Source organism: Falco rusticolus, chromosome 7 (assembly GCF_015220075.1).
Source record: "Falco rusticolus isolate bFalRus1 chromosome 7, bFalRus1.pri, whole genome shotgun sequence".
NCBI classification, from domain to species: Eukaryota; Metazoa; Chordata; class Aves; order Falconiformes; family Falconidae; genus Falco; species Falco rusticolus.
Window position 1 is genome coordinate 62,098,308 of NC_051193.1, and position 20,729 is coordinate 62,119,036.

Here is a 20,729-nt window from a genome sequence, read left to right on the forward strand (position 1 = left end):
CTAAAACCTCTTGTATGCCTGCTAATGTTAAGTTCCTATTTCAGTTTGAGGTGAAAAGAACTTTGTGATGAAGTCCAGTTTTTATGCTGTTTAATGTAAGGTGGGCTTTGCTAGGGGTGATACATTTTACTAATGACACTGCCAGTCACTCCTTATGATCTGGAGTGATTTGTTTGTTCTAGAATGAGTAGACATGACAAGTATCTCCTTTTTTCCTAGTGGTTAACCTAAGACTTTGGTCTGAGAAAAATCCATTTAGAAGTAACAGTCAGGCTATCTTTATCCATTGCATCAGAGGAGATCCCAGACGTGATCATTTGGGAACAATTGTAAACGGCAGTAGAACTGGAAATGATTTGGAGGAATCCTTGCAGAAAAAGAAGCAGGCTCCGTTCTGAGAGGTGTTAATGGGAGCATCAGGTCACGGACCTGAGGGGTAGTTACTCCTGCTGAGTACTTTGTCCAGCTTTGGACATGGTGCTTCCAGAACAAAGCAAGTCACGGGACAGAGAGGCCACAGCAATGATGAAGAAGTCATATTTGCTAAACTGTTCGGAAAGCATGATGTGTCTGCATCAGTTTATGCTAAATGAAGGGAAACAGAAAAGGGAACAAGACAGTTCTTTCAGTGTGTCACAGGCGGTTATGAAGAGGATGACGATCAGTTATTTTTGATGTCTGCTACAGAGAGGACAAGGAATTTCAGGGTTTTCTTCAGATCGGTCACTGATAATCTCTGCATAAACCCACAAGGCTGAAGCATAGCTAGAACAATAACTGCCGTTGATTTACCTGCTTTTTCAGCTTCTGGTACTGTGTTAATCATATTACTTCATAGTCTTACTGTTTAATCTTCCTCACTTTCGTAACAACCTGTCCTATTCATAATTTCATTATTTGCATTGTTATTCATAATCTGAATATATTTCCTCACTCAGGAGATGTTGGAAAGTTTGATTAGACTCACCCAGATAGCTGGCAGCTGTGTCATCCTTCTCATTTTAGGGTGTTACTCATGGAGCTACTAAAAACGGCCACTACCACCGCATGGCGGACAGTGGTTTGTACCACCTGGACCAGAGCATCGTGGCACCACCATTCCCACTCCCTGAGCTCAGGTGGACGAAGGTGGGTGCTGGGCACCCTGCTGTGCAGAGCACAGGTGTTCAAGATGTACAGAGGACCCGTGACGTTCAGCAGGGTTCTTGGTTACACAGGGAGCGCTCAGTATCAGCCGCTGAGCAGGGGTAAAAATTGCGGGTTTTAAGTTTGGCACTTGGAGTTTGCCTGAGTTTTGAATGATGCTCTGGGTTCTGTCATAAGCTTAGTCCTACGTGTTGAGCAGTGAGAGATTTGATAAGGAAAAGGCTGTAATAAAATCACAGATTATGCTTTTGGGGACATCTCTGTGATGAGGTTATGAGCATTTATACCAAGAGTAAGATTTTATGTACTTTTTTATTTTATTAGAGGATCAGTCATATTTAACATTTTACAGAGTAACTTCCACACGATAATTCCATGCATTATGTCCATCTTAATTAAAATGAAAAAAAAAGGGGAAATTCTATTCACAAAATGAATATGAGAAAATTGAATTACAACTGATACTCTACCTGATTTTTTTATTTTTTTTTTAAAGATTATTAATTCCATTGACCAGGCTGAATATAGGCTGTACAAATAATACTGAACATTAAAGAACTCTGTTAAAAAGCCTAACATTTTTACAGAAAACACTGGAAACATGATGCACGGCATCACACACACACACACCGGCACAAAATTACTCCATTGCTGTCAATGAAAATCTTGTCATTCACTTCAGCGAAGCCAGGTTTTATCTGCCATTTCACCTCACATTATCTTATAATATGAAAATAAGTTTCTACTACCTAAATAACTAGAGAATTAGAGTACAAGATAATCCGCTCTGTAAAATGGCAGGCTTTTGTTCAAAATATCTACATTCATTGGTTTTATCTGCCTTATCATCTCTTTTTCCTCTCTGATGAATGCAAACTGTTTGGGTAATTTGCTTTGACCAGATCTGTGTCTGTGAGATCTTAAGTGGGAAAACTATTTGCATACTTAAGAATCCTGAGAACAGAGAGTGGCATTATAGTTTGGGATTTGGCTGGGGGGGGTTTATCCCCTGTGCTGGGCCAAGAGAGACACTTTACATTTATATGTAGCAATTACCATTCCTAATTTTTGTAATTAAACTGCCTTGTGAAAATGTAGCATGTAAAATGGAGGCTGCCAGGCTAAGCTTCCTTGCTGTTTGCCTCCTACATTTTTAATGTACCAGCCCGTAAAAGTTTGGGTTTCTGTTTCTCCTTTCTCTCCTCTTCTGACTTTTTGGAAAGAATCTTCTCTCAAAAAATGTGGTCTCTGTAGAAATGGTAGTTCACTGAAACTGATATGCAGAAATGCAAACGGGTTGCTTCCACTAGTTTTTCTAAATTAGTTCTAGAAGTTAAGTGTCTCACACATGTACACACCAACACACACACACACACCCCCCAACAGAATGGAAATTGCAGCTGCTACCTTTCATCATTTGTTGATTGAAAATGTCAGGACCACTAAAGAAGACTGTGAAAGAAGTTACTGGCAAAAAATAAATCTACACAAAAATCCATGCCATAACAGAACTTGCTGAACCGGCCAGATATGTGAGTATGTTTGACAAAATGCAGAAATTGGCTTGCAGGCAGGACCTTCATTCCAATGGCAAGAGTGATGTGCTGAATAAAGGTCACCACTGTGGCTGCATCAATACAGAGAAGTCCAAGGAAAGTGACCACCCTCCTTTTGCCTGTGAAAAGATTTATTAAAAAAACAAAACAAAAACCACCCAAAAAAACCACAAAAAAAATGTGCTATTAGGAAATTTTTTTCATTTCTATTTATTTATCCAAGTCAAATTCAGATGCTAGAACAGCAGCAATGTTACGTGGGAGTATTGTCTTCGCAAAACCTGCAAAGCAGAGAGTAATAAAATCAGACTGGAAGTGGCAGGATGTTTTTACTGATAATACTCATGCACATTTCATTGTCCTTTTTGGCCCCAGTGGATGACAAAATGTAAAACCTATCATTAAAAATATAGGTTTATTGGGGTTTTTTTATATTAAACAAATGTTATGGCTGCTGCTGCCAACTGAAACAGATACATTAGCTTCCACTAACAGGTTCCCACTTTTTAACAGGACCGCAGTCATCTTTAAAGTGTATGGGAATAAAACTCACATTTCTTTGTCTCCCATGGTTGTGTTTCAGGTTCTTTACAAACAAAGATAGTTAAATAATGCTTTGAACTTGTGTTATTACTCTTACTCGGGAGTGAGACACTGTACTTCTAGGGATTCTGCATTAGGATGTTTCAAATTGATTGCCAAATTTTTACATTCTAGCCTATAATTACATTTAATTAGAAACTCAGGTAGCATTTCTGTGATGTATAATATTTTATAATTACTTCCCATTATCAGTTACATAGCATGTGTAACTCCTTATGTAGATTTATGATGTTGATAATTTTGCAGATATTAATTTTACAGTCCTTTGATTTTGTGAATTTCAGTAAAAATGCCATATTCCGCATAAATTTTCAGGAGCATTAATTTTTTCATGTTGCTCAGACTCACAGGAAAGAATTTGCCTGCTGGTCCTATAAAACAGAGCTGGCTGTACCAGTGAGAAAACAAGATCTTGTGTCCAGATGCTTTATAATTTATATCTGGTTTTTAAACTATTGAAAAAGTGCAGCCTGTGGGCAGAGAAATCTCATTACTTACAATCTGCACTTCAAGAGAATTTAAAGTTGTACAAATGGATTTTAAGTTTGATAAGAAAATTGATTGGAGATTGTACATTGTGAATACATTAGGTTTATAAAGACAAAACATGCATGAAGTGCAATTACTGCTAGTGTTGCTATATTAGTATGAATGTTAATAGCATGTTTGTTTTTGAAATGGGTTATGCATTCTGGTAAATGTCTGCTTGAATCTAGTCATCTGTGTATCACTTGTCTAAGTACTCTCATTTAAGATGCCATATCCCTTCTTGTAGCAATAAAGGGGTAAAGCAACATTAATATTAAATAATTAGAAAAACAAAAGGGGAATGATTAAACATATTTACATAATTGAAATAACACTGAGTCGCAGTGGGAAATCGGGACAATGTTGTCTCCTTTCAAAGTAATTCATAATTCAGATTTTTAATTATGGCATATTCATTCATTTAAAGATGATTCTGGATGAGAGGGCCACTAATGAAATACAATCATTAGCATCTAAACAAAGTAATTTAGAAAGTCTCCTTTCGGGGAAAAGATTTCTAGAACATCATCAATCACACAAGATATGCAAAAACAAGCAATTAAACCACACACAAGAACTACAACAACCTTATATATTAGTAATGTACACATGAAAACATAACTGATTACAATGATTAGAGTAGGGTAGTGTGGTTAATTTGTATGTTATGTAGCAATTTCATGGAAGAATGTACTAGGACAGGCACATCACACAACAAATTAATGCTATGTCATTGATATATGTTTTAAATATATTAACATCGTTGCAGTCCATGCCAAGTTATCAGTAAAAAATAGAGCGATGAGAATCTGGAACCTTGTTCTTCAAAGGTGCATAACTCGCCTTGTATGAACCCCTGGGCTATGCTTTTGTTTTGGGGTTTTATTTGTTTGTTTCTTTTTTTTTTTCTTTTATTTGTATTGAATTTGATTTTGTTAAATTGGCAAAATACAGCCTTAGGAAGATATTTCATGAGAGAAGCAGGTGCTGCATTAGTTTCTCATTAATTACTCAAATCCTGCTTTGGGTTTATAGCAACAAAGTGCTCATAGACTTAAATGGGTCAGTGATTTACAGGGTCTTTCCGTGTGCACAATTACAATTCATTAAACACGTGGCAGCATTAAATGGCCGGAGTCATTCTGCACAACTTTTAATGTGTGTGCGCAGTGTCCTGTTCAAAGGACACAAAATAAGGCTGGGTTTAAATACCTTCCTCTTTGGGTTAAATTATAACCTGGGTGGAACCCCCTACCATTTCCCCCTCTCGTGTAAAGAAAAGGCAGAAGCAGCAGTGCGTGCGGGGAGCATCCCGCCGTGGTGAGGCAGGCGCGGCTGGTGTAGCTGTGCTGCCTTTGATAGCCACCAGGCTGAGAAGCCAAAATATGTTCTATTGGGTACTCAAAGGATAAAAATACTGGTTAATTTTCAACAGTGCTCCTTCATTTGACTTTACAATTTATAGCAGTGAACATTAATGCAAGAATAGCTTGGTCGAGGAGGAGTTTAAAATTAGAGCACCTCTTCTCATTAGCCCCAGCAGCCTGACCCAGGGTGAACTGAGAAGTAATTTGCTGCCAGATCCTCATTTTGCTTCTGTTATCACTCCTTGTAAATGAAGCGCAGCAATTTATTGTAGCACCTCAAGGAGTCAAGAACATAATGTGTAAAACACATACAAAAAAAATCTTTCTTCACATTCATTAACACCCAGCACATAGAGGCTGTTCACTTTTCACTCTAATGAAGGAGGGGGATCTTAAATCTAAAGCTTTCCAGCCTGTGAAGAAGGCCTCTTCAGGTCATTAGACAGAAGCCGAGTTGGACTGAAGAAAGGTCATTGACAAAAAAGGGAGAATGGCAATATGATGAAAAATAGAAAATGGATAAAAGAAGAGACTTTAGAAAGCTCGGAGAATGGAAAGTACATTTTTGGCATCAGTGATCAACCCTTCTTGTCTCTATGTTCATTTTCTGTTGTCAGTGAAGAAAAGAATATCTGGCTTTTTATTTAGCTGGGAATTGCTCTCGTGTTTGGTCAATTCTCATTTCATCACCCTTGATCTGACCTTGCAGGAAGCATTCACAGGCTTATTTTTAAGGCAGCTTTGTCTGCTGGCTATAAATTCAGCTCTTCATTTTGCTCTTTTTTATTAAAAACATGCAGTCTACTAGATTTTAATGTATTCTGATTATGTAACTGACCATTTCCCCTCCGGGAGATCTTTTGTCTCGCTAGTCTTGATTAACACTTTGGGTTTACAGCTGTATATTAACACCACATTCAGGAATATTAGGAAGCTCCTATATGCAAATTAACTTGTATTGGTAATAGAAATAGAGGAACTTAAAGAGGAGTTAGGAGCAGTCCTTGAACACGTGCTGAATGCAGAACATAACGTGTACTTAGGGGTGGAGAGTGCCTAAACCAAGAGGCATAGAAACTGATAGAAAAAGCCCTTTTGTTTTATTTACCCAGTCTCTAATGGCAGAAGGGTTGAATTCTGCAGTGCTGTCACAATTAAGTGATTTCTTTTTCCCCACAGTTGCATATAACTTGCACTGGTATAACCAGCTTTTGACATGTCCATGTATTGTGAGGATAAAGATACAGCAAAGTTAGTCTTTTTGTGTATGTTACTATTTTTGTCATTATAGACAGAGAGTATTCTTTTTCTCATAATACGGTTTCTTATGTTTGCCCACATCCCATTGCTGGATCTTCCCTTTGTACAAGCTAATCTCATAAATTAGAGTGTATATATTTTACAGTAAATGCTTTCCCATTTAGTTAACAGCATGAGACCATTATCTTGTGACAAAACTCTGTTCCAGTGAAGTCTCTTCATTAAATAAGTAATCATCCTTTACATACAATGGAAACTGGAATTATTAGTATATAAATCTACAATGTTGAAAAGCCGCCATTTGACAACATGACCTCCATCAAATTATGCCTTATTTTCCTAATCCTTCTGGAAACTAGTATGCAGTTACACCCTTTGGACAGTCTTAGACCAAAAAAAACCCCAACACAAATAAGCTGTATTCAGCGTATCAAAGAGAAGGTAGATTGTTTTGGAACTCCCACAAAGGTTTGCTTTTATTCTTCTATAAGAAGCACCCTCGTGAATTATGCATGTAAATAATGCTGCAAACTGCTTTATTTGCTGCTGAGCTGGAACAGCAGGTTGCCCAAAACTAATTCTTCACTGCACCCCCAGTTCTGTCAGCTTTGTTGGTCAGCTGCTGGCTTGCTAGAAGGTTGCGGTGTTGTTTTTAAGCCAGGTAGCTTGGCAGATAGAGGTTAGGGAAGGGTCTGGTGGGTGGTCAGGCAGGCAGAGCCTCTGGATTGCCAGCACTGAAAACCATCTTGAGGTGAAGAAGGCACAAAACCCCCCAAATCCGTTGATTAGCAGGTAGAACAATTTGTCTGCTTCTTTACGCTGTTAGTTTCACCTTACTGCTGATTATCGAGCAGAGTAGAACTAAAGGGGGTAGACATGGTGTCTTCCAAAAGCCTTGCACGTGGAGCAGATTTAAAGAGCATGGTGTAGCTCACACTGCTACTTCTCCTGTGCATCCCCCAGGTCTGTGAGCATTTCAGCACAGCTGTCTGTGGGCAGAAGCACCCTGGCCAAGGCTTTCAACAAAATTATGTCCATGCACAGGTATTTGGTGGGGTCAAATGGAGTGCTCCCTGGGGTACCAGTTGGGGTGTTTTTTCTTTGACGGTATTTTCCATGGAATATATATATATATTGTGCCTTTTTCAAACAGTGCTGCAATTATAGTTTTCTCTGGAAAACCTGTTACATCCCTTTGCTTGTCTGGGATTCAGCTGAACACATTGCCCTTTTGCTGAGGCCAAAGGAACATGCCCTCCAGGGCACCAGAGGACAGAGCTCAGCAGGCTGGAGGGAAGAGAGAGGACATTACCTCTATTCTATCTAAACGTCCAGAACAGCCAGCTTTAACTGGGAAATCATTGTTCCAAATGCTGTTTTTATGGCTCTGGATGTTTATATCACATCCTGTAAGGAGATAATGGTAGCACAACAGCAGCAGTACTGATATTTGTTCAGTGGTGCAACAGTACATTTACAAGATCATACGGCATAGAGCCATTACAGACCTTCCCAGGGGTTTGTAGAGTGAATTTAGAGCTGGGATATTTAGTGAAATACCTGCACATCCAGTCCCTCATGCTGGCTAACATTTAGTTTGAAAGAAAGTGAGGCTTTCCTCCATGACGGGAGGTCCCGTTTGCCCCATGGGTACTGGGGGATGGAGGAAAGAGGTCACACTGCATCTTCACACCAGGAGCCTGAAAGCATCACAAATTAATCTTTCACTCTGAAGGAAAATGTTTGTGTCTGGTGTAAATAGCATGACAAGTTAAGAGTCTAAGTTATTAAAAGCACCTCCAAACTAAAAATATTTCCCCCCCTGCTAAAAGGTACAAAAGTGAGTTGAGGTTATTCAGAGAACAGTACATAGCTACCATCTGTGTTTATCAATAGGCTTTTTTAAAATACCCAGCAAACGATCTGATCTGAGAGACCTTTAAAGAGATATAACATTTATTCATAACTCAGTAGGGCGAGGCTGCAGCATTCTTTTACCTGATCTCCGAACCCTTTTGTTTTACTTCCTTCAGCTACTTCCTACTTTCCTAAGAAACGGTAGTTACACCTCATGTAACTCGTAGCTGGGATTGTATATACCTCATTTCTATAGGTACAGGTGGACTGTAGCACCTCAGTCAGTAATTAATAATGTTGAATCGGGAACAGCAACATGTCACAGAATATTCACTTATTGAGCAGTACCTTAAACCCAAGCTAACAAAATGTTTGAGGAAAGAATGACTGACTAGTTTCAAAGTCCTGAAACCTTTGTTCAACAGGCCTCCAAACGAAAGATTTTTGCTTTTTTAAAAAACAATGCTCAAGAAAATGTCCCAAAACTTTGCTTGGAAAATTACTTGGTGATGTTTTGCTCTTTCCTTTCCTGTCTTTTTATTTGAAATTGGTGAAGAAAAAGGAAAAAGGGAGTTGGAAGGAAAAAAAAAAAAAAAAAAGACAAAACTTACCAACCACAGCCTCTATTTCTTCATAGTCCATATATATAAAAAGACAACATTTCCAAGGGCCAAATTATTTTCATGTGACAGTCTCAGTCTTTTTAAAGTCCAAAATACTTGTTACTGAAAACTGCCAGTGAAGTCCTGGAGACAGATCTTCCTTTTATCATCAGATCATCTGGGAGGACTGAGTGGTTGCAGGTATAAAAGCAATTATTTTGACAGTGTGTATTCTAACCATGTGTATGTATGTGCATGAAAACATGTATATACTTGTTTGAATTTCCTTGAACGATCCTTTCTCATCCTTGCCTCCATTCAAACCTCCTCTTCCTCCATCCTCTTTTCATGCAGCTCTGGTTTCCTATGTTTTTAACTCACCTTGAGGTTTAAAACAGTGAAGGCTGCCTTCTTTTTTTTACCGGAGAGCAGGATACAAAGAGCTTTTATGCTGATTGTCACCCCGTGTGGTAGGGAAGGAAGAGTGAACTGGGAGAGGTGAGCCAACCAAGGCACAGAATGGGGAAAAGGTCCAGCTCCTGCCCTCTGTAATTCACAGACTATTTTAGACACTAAAATTGTGACAGCTTGCTCTTGTGATAAAGATGTTAACAAGAAGAGAAAATGACATTAATTTAATCTATTCTTACAGGTCATGCTGAAATGAGACTGTGATGATACAAAATTATAATAATAAATATGGTAGTAATTTCACAATTCTTTATAGATACTGTTCACAATCCTTTCAGATGCAAATGTCCTATCCCGTCCTTCATGACAGTGATTTTTGGTGGCATCTAGACTCTAATTCAGCATGTTCTAATAGTTGATTCTGTAATTACTTTATATGGCAAGAACAATGTAAAATACTATCCCAGATTAGGAACTTGAGATGGCTTTACTTTTATTACTTGTCCCCCTGGGTCTCCAGGAACATTTCCAATTCAGACATTTTCCACGTTTTCAGAATTAAATTAGATCATCAGCATTCTTAGCAAACAGTATGTTAATAACCAGAGCCAAACAGTGTACAAAACACAAAGTACTATAAAAAAAAAAATTAAAAGATATTTTTGTATGAACGAAAGTGGTGACTTTGATTTGTTGGTATTTTTAGTAGCCAGACAAACCTGACACATTAATTCCCAAACCATGAAAAGTTTGTGGGCAAGTGATTATTTAAATCTGAAATGGATATAGTTATTTAAAATTCAGCATTTTTATAAGTTACTCGTTCAGTCAGAGAAATACCATCTCTTCTAAAGAGTAAGTCAAAGAGTGGTATTAAAATTATTGGGAAAAAAATTATAATCTAAAATTCTAGTTCTAATCTAATTCCAGAAATAAGAATTATGTCATCACAGTTTCTCTCCTTTTTCACATTAGTTTATCCCAGGATGATTTCTGCTAAGCAGTGGTTTTGGTTTACACTGGGCATGGCAGCATCTCTACTGAACAAAAGATGCTGAGCTGCACCTTGCAGGCAGGAGGAGCGTTAGTCTCGCTGGCGAGGAGCCCTGACAGTGTAACTTCAGCTGCAGCATCCCAGACGTGTTCTGTTGAGTTTACACCTTCTGTGTAATCTGGTAGATACAGAGGGTGGAGCCCAGCCTCTGCATTCTGGTTAATAGCCTCAATTACAGGTGGGAAAGCATACGGTATGTAAATCAGTACATACTAGATGCGCTATAATTGCAAGGTCAGTGTGGACAATGTTCTGCTGAAGTGCTGCTTTAAGTGAATAATTTCAATGATGAAAGTGTATTTTTTCATCTTTGAGAGCTAATGTACTGAACTGGTCTTTCAGAAACATTGCTCCACTTGCACTGTAATGTTAGACAGCAGAGAAATTTTAACAGCCAGATTTCCCCAGCTTCAGCGCTAAGCATGGATCTCAGTAGGTGACGTGACATGTAGCTACCTATAATGGTCCTAGGATTTGAAATACAGTGCTCTTAAACTTATTGTGGGGAGTCGTAGGAAAGGACGCTGGAGAGCTTTGACAGTTGTGAGCAAAGACAGCAAGGGAATAGTGTCTGTCCACCTGGGATACCGCAAGCATTGTAGAAAAGAGCTGAAGCACAGCACAGTCACTGTGCCCTGGCGTGTGTTCTTCCTGCAAGAGCAAAGTTTCAGGATGCCTATATGGATTTAGAAAAAGATAACTATGCTTTCCCATAAACAATGTTAAGTTGATTTGGACTATTACTGTAAGTTATACATAATGCATTCAATTTTGTTTTCAGCTAATCTCAGGATTTACTTCAGTTAACAACTTCCACTGACTTTTATTGAGTAACATCTCTTCTGGTATATTCAGGCAGAAATTGTCAAGATACTGAATTTAAAATGCTTTTAAACAAGGTTTACAGGAGAGTTGCAGAAAGGTCCCTTGCTCTTCTTTGAAGCACCAATTATTCCCATAAAACAATTAAGCATCAATTTGTTCTATCATATAAGTGTAAAAAAGGTGATTCAGTTGAAGAGTTGCTTACAGACTTGTATGCAGAAGTACTAACAATTTTAGCAGGATTACTCATGGGGAAGAAATACATATAATAACAAAGAACAGTAGCAGTCAAGAGTCATGACACAAAAAGAAAATCTGGCAAGATCATAACAAAAGCATAAACAGAGGACATTAACTGTATCTAAATAAAGCTGTGACCACGTGGCACATTTGAGAGCAACACATTTCATTATCTCCAGCTATCTGTCTTTTCCATCATTGCAATTTGTGGTGTGAAGACTCTGAGATAACTATTTAAATGAATTTACTGTATTTTCATACCTCTGATTTATTAAGGTATGTTTAATTAAGCTGATGATTACCCAATAGGTTCTGCTGAACACTGCAGTTAATCTTTTACTTAAGTTAATTTTGCATCCTGTTCCACGTAGATTATTTCTGATTTATTATGAAATTCAACAAAATAAGCATCTGGGTAACAAGCATGCAAGGACCTAATTTACTACACCTAAGTACCATTATTCATTATTACTCTCATTATAGTGCAAAAGACTTGAGTTACCCTTTCAAGTAACATCATTTGTAACTAGATGGGGAAGGTTAGGAAGAAATACAACTTATTTCTCTATTCAAACCAATGGTAGCAGGAACCATTCCTGGAGGGGAAGCAAAAAATGTGACCTGGGGTGGTTACCTTTCTTTCTCTCCCATCTCCATTTGTTCTTTGCTTTAGTGTAATGACTTTTGCCGATGCTCACCTGGCTGAGGGAGAAGAACAAACCCTGTAGGAAGCTCTATCAGACCTTGTGGTGTAGCTGCTGTTGAGAACGTGTTATGTGCGCTGTGATGAACATCATGGAACTAAATGAATTAGTTTCAGTTATAAAAAGTCTGTGGAAAGTTTCTGCTTTTACTGGAAATGTTGGGGGGGAGGAGGATTTTTAAAATATTATTTATTTTCTTTAAGTAAAGCACTCTTTGTTTTAATGCAAGACAAAATTTTTGAGATAAAGAAGAAACCCTTCTTTAATCAAAAGAGAAGAAATTGCTTTGTGTTTCAACTGTTTGGTCAGGAAATGAGCATATTACGCACTGTGTTTACAAACAAGAGCAGTGACATTGACAAAAGATAAAGCTAATTGAGCAAGAAGATTTTTTTACCCTATGGCGCAAGCAGTGCAAACAGCCACCCCCTTGAAAACATCCTGCTGGCATCGATATTCCCATCTGCCTGACGGAAAGACCCACTCTCTTCCCAGCTCAAGGAAGATGATGTTCTCTTTTAAACCCACACACCATTTTTTGTGCTAAATGCTTAAATGACAGTCATTTATGCAAAATAAAATCTATTTTCATGATCTGTTGTACATCACCAGAATCACTGGAAGAGACAGGGAGCAATCCAGAGACACTGGTGGCCATCGAGCAGACACATCATAGCTGCACAGACACAAAGGATGTGCCCACGGCTGGGAGAAAAATGTATGAAAGTAGCCCCTTGCACACTCTTACTGCATTACAGAGAGGAATACACCTGGGTGCTCATTTTATTAATGCATTTGGATGAATAAATTTCAAAAGATGTCTGTTCCCTTGTTGATACCAGCCTTCTCCAGACAGGAGAAAATAATTGTCTAAAATAACACCCAGTATTAGAACAAGAGTAAAACACATTCACCACATAAATTAAATAATTGTAATCAAAGAGTGAAGTTATCAGACTAAGAGGATTTCAGTGAATAGATGAATTCTGTGTATAACATAATCAAATTGTCAACATTGTTTAGTCCTACTTTTATTCATTTCCTAGATTTTCTGATTAATTTAAATCATGGTTAATTGAGTAGTGAAACATTTAGAAAAGTTCAGCTAAAAGAACAATTTGCTAGAGACAACTTGCACTTGTTCTTGTTAATACATGGTTCACTAGATCCAATATATTGGTGAAAACTCTGATAGACTGTTAGAAGAAAGCCGGTATTTTTGACTGAGCAATGCTGAAATTGTGAAGCTACTTTAAAGGTCTCAGCAACACCTAGTCCCAAAGCCCAAATAAGACTCGCTAAGTTATACAAGGAATAGAAACCTGGGGAATACCCAAGGGCTAGGAGAAAGAGGTACCTCGTTTATAAAACGCCTTTCCTTGCGATAATTTTATTTGCTGATATTGCTGAGTGACAGCGTGGAAAAGCCAGTAGTGAAGAAAAGTTTATTGTGTTCTCCTTGCCGTCAGCTTTTGTCTTCTCCAAGTTCAGCAATCGCATTTGGGGCCAGGGAATCTATTCATGTTCAATTAGGCTCAGCCCAGACTCGGGAAAAGAACCGATTCTTGCAGGCGGGGAAAGCGGCCAGTCGTGGTGGGGAGGGCAGCAACAAATATTGCAAAATGAGACAAAGAACATCTGTTTGTGCAGGGTGGGCAGGCACGTGTGCCCAGAAAGCTGCTGGCATCTGCGCAGCAGTTGTAAATGGACCCTGCAGTTCAGCAGGTTGATTAAGTTAACTCTTTGCTGGAAATATTGTTCTTGGTCATTAATCGTGATCTTACTTCTTGTCCAGTCTTTTTTTTTTTCTTTTTTTTTTTTTGTGAGAACTTAATCAGGCTTAAAGAATAGCCTTTCCACCTTTGCAGCTGCTTTTGCTTTATCTTACTATATATTCACAGACTGGTCTTAAGAATGCCGGCTATAAAGCGGACAGTATGAGACAATGTATTTAACCCGGCATTCTGATAAACTATACCATCAAAAAAAATATAATCCTTTGAAATGGAAGCTGATGAGGCGAAAATGGACAATCTAAATAACATCGCTCCAAATGGTAGAGGTGGACAAACGATGCTGGAGTACATTATTCCACTCCACTGGATGAAGTGACTTTCAAGGACTGATTAGCTCCATGTCTGAGAGGGTTAGCCCCCTGCCTGTTATAACAAGTGCCTATGAAAGGGAGAGCTGATCCGACAACTAGCTATGCCAACCGTGAAGTTATTTCAATACTTTCCCTGCTAACAAGTTGATTAATCCCATCATCATTTTGAAAACCTATTTTATACTGAATAAATCATTTTCTAATAAAGAGCAGTTAGGAGGTGTAAAACTTTGACTTCTCAATGATGCTATCAGCTCCTCTGCAGATTTTACCATTTCTGGCTCTCTGCAAGTTCTCTGTGCTAAAGATGATTTTTTTTTGTGCTGACTGAAAAGTTTTATCTCAGAAATGCAGCCTTTAATATCTTGGTGACAACGTCACATCATGAATCTTCTGCAGTGAGGATACATACTGATTTTACTGTAAACAACAATGTTAGATGTTGTTTCTATTCCTTCTCCTCCTTTTTCCCCTTGCTGCTGCTAAGCCAAACATGACAGAAACGAGTGACTGCTGCCTCTGGGGCCACATGACAAATACATCACTACGCACAAGGGAAAGCTCCAATATAATGTCTTGCATTTGCAACATCGCATAATTGTTTGGACTGTTTAAGAGATTGTAGACAGCCTGTGAGGAAGAAAAAGGGCTCCAATCAGTTAGGGAAAGTGCTCATCTATGCAAAGATTTGAAAAATACAGAACTTAACATTCAGTGGAATTGCAATAAGGCAAATTATAAACATCACAAGTATTTTGTTTTTGTAGAGCAGCTCCTATAACAACATAATGTTAAAAACCAGCCTGAAACATGGGGCAGGGACACACATACACACCCCAAAGAAAAAGATGAACCTATATTTTTTATAAGTCCAGGAGTTCACATATGTATAAATACAAATTGTTTTTTCGGGCAAGGCTGGTTTGTACTGAGAAGCTGTTAGGTTAATAATTTAGAGGAGATAAAACCAGGGGGGAAAAAGTAGCATCTCAGAGAGAAAAATGTACGTTAGTAACAATCAGAAAGGTTGAAATCCCTATATCGTACAGAACTGATAAAACCATATAAATCATATATGTGGGCTATTTATTGTTTTTCTAACATTCTTGCCAAGCACAGAAGGCGTTTTTACCTCACCTTCCAAAGGGACAATAGTCAGTCAGAGAGCAGTTTGGGTGACAATTTTGCAACTGCCTGTAGAGTATGTGGAGGGAACAAGTGGAGAAAGGGGAGATCTAAATTCTGAAGAACTCCCCAAGCACAATTCAAAGGTGTAGCTATAAAAGATGTCCCTCTTGCAGATAGGGCCTTTTCTTAAATATGCAGTGTGATGATAAGGAATGTGTCCTTGGACCAGAGTGGTTAAGTTGGTCCGTGCCACTTACCAGCCAGTTAGAGTGAGAGACGTATCTTTTTGGTGGGGTAATGGGGATGGAAGAAGTGGAGTAAGTGCATTTCTAACTTCCTCGCGAACCCCTGCACTTTTACAGCCCTTTGCGCTGTCTATTTTGGAGTTCATAAATAAATTATTGCATTTGTTTGTATTAACAGCACTTTCAAGGTGACTGGTGCCCCATTTCTGTTCCTGGTGATCTTTAAGATTGTGGTCCTGAGGCAGTTCTGAAGCACGTTGTTCCGAGCGATGCACCAAGTAATGAAGACACCTTCCCTAAGCTATGAGTACTACAGTGGTACTACAGGGGTGAAGGAACAGTCTTGTGGTGACCAAAAAGAGCCAGGAGAAGGTGTCCTGGCTGAGAGAGGTCGTGCTGTGTATTTGTGAACCCTGGGGACTCAAGATATTCCTCTGTAACGATTTCAGCTTTACCTTGGTCTGGGTAAGAGAGGTGTTGCTGAATTTCTGTTTTGCAGTAGTAACCAAGATTTTGCAGTACGAGCAAAGATTTTTTTTCTCTACCACGCATCCAAGGAGCTACGGCTCCAACATCCCCTGGTGTCAAATTCTGAATCTATGCCATGCTTTATGTTAAAGTCTACACAACCACACAGGCTCTGTGTGCCATAACCTTGGAACAAGGCTGGTGTCCTTTTCCCTCCCTTATTTCCCATAATTATCAGGAAAAGCCTGCTACATGTAGGCGTCACAAGCCACAGCCTGGACTCAGGTCTGTCCTCTGTCTAAGGGGATTCGAGCGCAGGTTTCTGACCTGCAGAGGTATCAGTCCATACAAGCAATGGGGCACAGCACAAGCTTTTTGCTTCTTCTGAGACATTCAGTTCTGTAGAAAGTTCTAAAGGTTCCCTGGGCTGGGGAGGGAAGAACAGAGAGAAAGGACAGTTCTTCAGCCCAGTGCTTGGGATGTCCACCTGCTAAAGAAAGGCTTCCCAATTTCACCCCTTGGTTGGGGACTTTTTCAGGATTTTGACTGTTTAACGTGTCTTTTGCATGCTGATGAAAAGAGCATTTGCCACTGCGGGTTTTTTGCAGCAATCTTTGCAAATAAGAAAGCAACTCCCTCAACTATTCCCCGTGCACCAGGGTCTGCCTCACACAACGTGATGACAGGGCAGGCTTTGCACTGGGACTATCAATAATTAGACATTTGTAACAGGGACTGAAATGCCCACATTTTTGACTCACACAGTGTATGGTATTGTGAAAATTGTTTTAGCTATTTAGGTTCTTATGATTTGTTTCTTTCCAGTTTTTCATGATAAGGTTATCAGTAACGCACAGGTAAAACACCTTTTTAATTGTTTGTATTGAAGAAGTGAACGGTAACACTGAACACTAAAATAGTAGAATAAATTTATGAATGTTTCTAAAAACTGAAAATTCCTATTCAAATATTGGACTTTCTTTTTCTTGTACAGAAATCTGTGTGTAAGGTATTTTTAAGGTATCTGATTAGTTAAGCAAGATGTTATTTACCTGGAACTCTGAAAATTTTTCTGGTGTGAATATGAAGACATTCCATTAAAGGCTATTTTGCATTTTTAAGATCTCATATTTTTAGCTAGCCTTTTTCAGGGCATGAGCACACCTAGTTAAATACACATCCAGAATTACAAATTTGTTTCATTTGCCCTATCTCGTTCTTAAACTAGAGAAAAGAAGCACTATCACAGTAATAGCGATGACTAGAAAAGATGAAAATAAAAGCTGAAAGTTCTAATCAAAACTGTAATCAGAAAGATGACAAATGGTGAAGATTATTAAATTTTCTTTGCTCCCTTGATGAATTTAATAAAGAACTAATCAAAGATCATTAGAAGGCTTTTGTGCTTGGTGTGCATTGTAACTGGATTGCAATCGGAATTTATGTTTTAGTGGTTATCTATGGTTGAATCGGACATGTAAATATAGAAAAGAGGTATTTTTAGCATTTTTCTTTGAAAATATTTATTTTAAAATGTCAAACCATTGTATGTTGCTTCTACAATTTACACAATAAAAGCAGAGCACCTTTCACTGTGTCACATTTTAAAATTAATACTGCTATTTTGTTTTAATTTTCTAATGATCTTTGATTATTTCTTCCTTTAATTTTGCAGGAAAATTAGAAAAGAGACATTTATTTCCCAGGCAATTATGTAAGTATTCCGATTGCTAGGACTACTGACAACTCACAGAGTACCATAATAATATGGAAATTCACCTTTTGCAAATCTTCAGGGTTAATTTAGTGTCCTTAAATTTTAAAGGGTGCTTTTTAATCTCATTTTCATATCCCCTATTTGGTGCTGCAGTAATGATACTTATTAGATGCAGTAAATGAAGGTGTTATAGTATGAGCCATCTTTTTTTTTTTTCCTCATGACTCCTGATATCTGCAGTCAGGGGTTGGATGATGAAAGAGATTGGGTACAGTATAACTAAAAGGATAGCTAATGCTGGAATATTCTGGAAGAACATGTACACCTCAAATACCTAATTTCTAGGTAACGAGAGTAACGGTACGAAAAAAAAATCTTCAAGCTCTTTTTAAAGTAACTTTTTTGGAGGGTCTAGTTAGCTTCTGATTTATAGCCAACTGGTTGGTTATGACAGGGTAGAGGAACTGATTATTGATTTCTTTCCACTTGCCCTTCATATCACCCAGGCAGTTTCTGTCTCCCTAGTCAGAGAGTACTTACAATAGTGTGCTTACAACACCTGACCTCAGCATCTGATTTGTCTGCTACTGATTAGAGTTTTGCTGTTACTATTGCTTTAGCATTTGGGGAGATTTCTTGCAGTAATGTGTAAATATTAAATTAACTAAAGTATTAAGGGTTGTGGATCTGGTGTTACAGAATAGTGTGGGATCTAAAGTGGCCTAATATGACACTTCATCATTTCTGTGGGAACAACATAGATATTTAAATTAAAATTATTAAGACTGTGAAGGACACACAAAAATTTATTAGGGCACTGGCAAAAAATAGCATAAGGCTATAACAAAAGCTGGAAGCATGTTCACTCCGATGGAATTTACCCCAAATCTAGAAATCCACATTAGAAATCCCTATTGTTATTACTAAATGAGATGTTACAGCTTGCGTTAGTGTTTTTTGAGTTAGGATGTAAGAATATCTATATGTGAAAGAAGAATTTTTAAAACTATTGATTTGCTACCCAAAAAAACAAAGGCTACTTTAAGCCTGAGCCAACTCCACTGAAAGGAATAGGATCCTCCCCTTGATCGTGGTGATGCACACAAGATTCTTAAAGTATTTATTATGACGTGATTATAGTCATTTTCGGGTTACCCGCTTTGCCTCTCATGCAGTGAGACCTATAGATATACATGCAGAAACAGATCAGCTGTTCAGGTACTCAGAGAGAAATAAGATTATCACCCAGTATCTAATGTAGAGGCACCTATATCCTGTTTGAATGTGTGGTGCCCAAAAGTATGAATAGGCTTTTTGATAGAAAAATTGTTAAAGAAAAATGGGATATTAGCCTCCAAAATAAGTGCATGATAGTTTCAGTAGTAGCTTTTTCTAGGACTAGTAAGACGTGGGATCAGGATCAGAAGGCAGAGTTAGCTTTGATTCCATATTATTGAGAGATTGAAAGCGAGAGAAAGCTTGGCCTCTGTGAATTAGCAGGGGATGTAAATTACTACCTGTGTAATGAACAGGTCAATAATTTCAAAGCTAATGTAACTGAACCACATCATCAAATCTACAGACCACTGGGAAATGTCAGATAATGGCGAAATCTTAGGAGAAACACCTTATTTGATCTGCATAAACTGTAATTGTCTGTCAAGCAATAAATCATTTCAGTCCTTTTAAGAGCAGATTTTCAAGTGCTACAAACTTCTCTTTGGATGCGAGGGACTGTTCAAGGACAGGGGCAGCCCCTGGCCCTTCAGCCATGGGTGCAGAGATGCTCTCACTCACGCTCCCTCCTCTGCCTCCCACTGGGAGCAGCCCCAGGCTTATTCTGCGTGGGGCACAGGCCATGCAGCTACCTGTCCTGTGGGCATTGCTTGGGTCTCGCCGTGGAAGGATGTGGGAGCTTTGCTGCAGAGGGCTCCATGAGCACACGGCGGGGGCTGCAGGGTGGTTAGCTGGGGGCACAGGAGAGACACAGGGAGTGGGTGACACAGTACAGACACAGTGCTCCTTGTCAGACTTCTCCCAGCTGCCTATAGAATGTTTCATCTGCCTCTCCATCCTGGCAGGGTGGTCTTTGAGAGACTCCCGCCATGACAGCTGTAGTGTGGAGATATCAGATCCATGTTGACAGTATTCAGAACAGTATGTGACCGTTTATGCTCGTTTGCAAATTATTTGCATGACTGTCCCCACCACATGGCACAATACTACAGAAAGTTTTAGAGAGGCAGCTTCTTCTAGGTTTTCTCTCCCATGTAGAAGGAACCCGCATCTGGAGACACGGTTCCTTCTGGCTTGTAGTCCATGAATCTAGGAGACATGGAGTGAAGTAGTTACACTGTGTATGCAGCTGCATCATGCCCCTGTGTCCTCCTATAATGTGCCAAGTGAAAAGGAGGTCTGTGGGGAGGGTGGGCCAGGCTGTCATGGTGGGACCTACAACATGAAACCCTGCCTGCATAGCGCAGAGCTGCTGTAGAGCCCCTCTGACTATGGCACCTAGCGGGAAACTGAGCATGTTCCCAAGAAAGGACAGTAAAATTGCTATCAAAACCGCTATCCTCAGCAAAGTGTTTCAGTGACTAATTAGCAGCATTATAAAAGGGCCATACCTCATTTCAAGCCTGAATTTGCCTTGGTCCTACTTCCAGCAGCTGGAGCCTGTTGTACCTTTCCTCAGCAGACTGCAGAGGCCTTCGTTACATTTTTGATTCCTACACAGACACTTGTAGACTGTGATGAAGTGACCCTTTAGTACCTACCCCTTGTAGTTAGCTAAATAAATGCAATGTATTTAGTTGTTTGCTTTTGGACATATTTGCCATCCTTTTTTTATTGCCAGACACCCACCCTTGGATCAGGTGAATGCAAATCTTTTATTTAAGGCCCAGGTCTT

At 38.9% G+C, this 20,729-nt stretch overlaps 2 long non-coding RNA genes across 2 annotated transcripts in view; one reads left to right on the forward strand and one right to left on the reverse strand.

Moving 5' to 3' along the window:
- Positions 1-18,072, forward strand: part of LOC119151128 — a 55,608-nt gene extending 37,536 nt beyond the window's left edge. Inside the window, exons 2-3 of the long non-coding RNA XR_005105316.1 lie at positions 15,812-16,098; positions 17,777-18,072. This is a non-coding gene — a long non-coding RNA (uncharacterized LOC119151128). The remainder of the gene's footprint in view (positions 1-15,811; positions 16,099-17,776) is intronic.
- On the reverse strand, positions 1,446-13,751 carry LOC119151127. The gene is made up of 2 exons (XR_005105315.1): positions 9,301-13,751; positions 1,446-2,983 (listed from the first exon to the last, which is right to left on the reverse strand). It is a non-coding gene; the product is annotated as an uncharacterized LOC119151127 (long non-coding RNA).
- Positions 18,073-20,729: the final 2,657 nt, after the last annotated feature.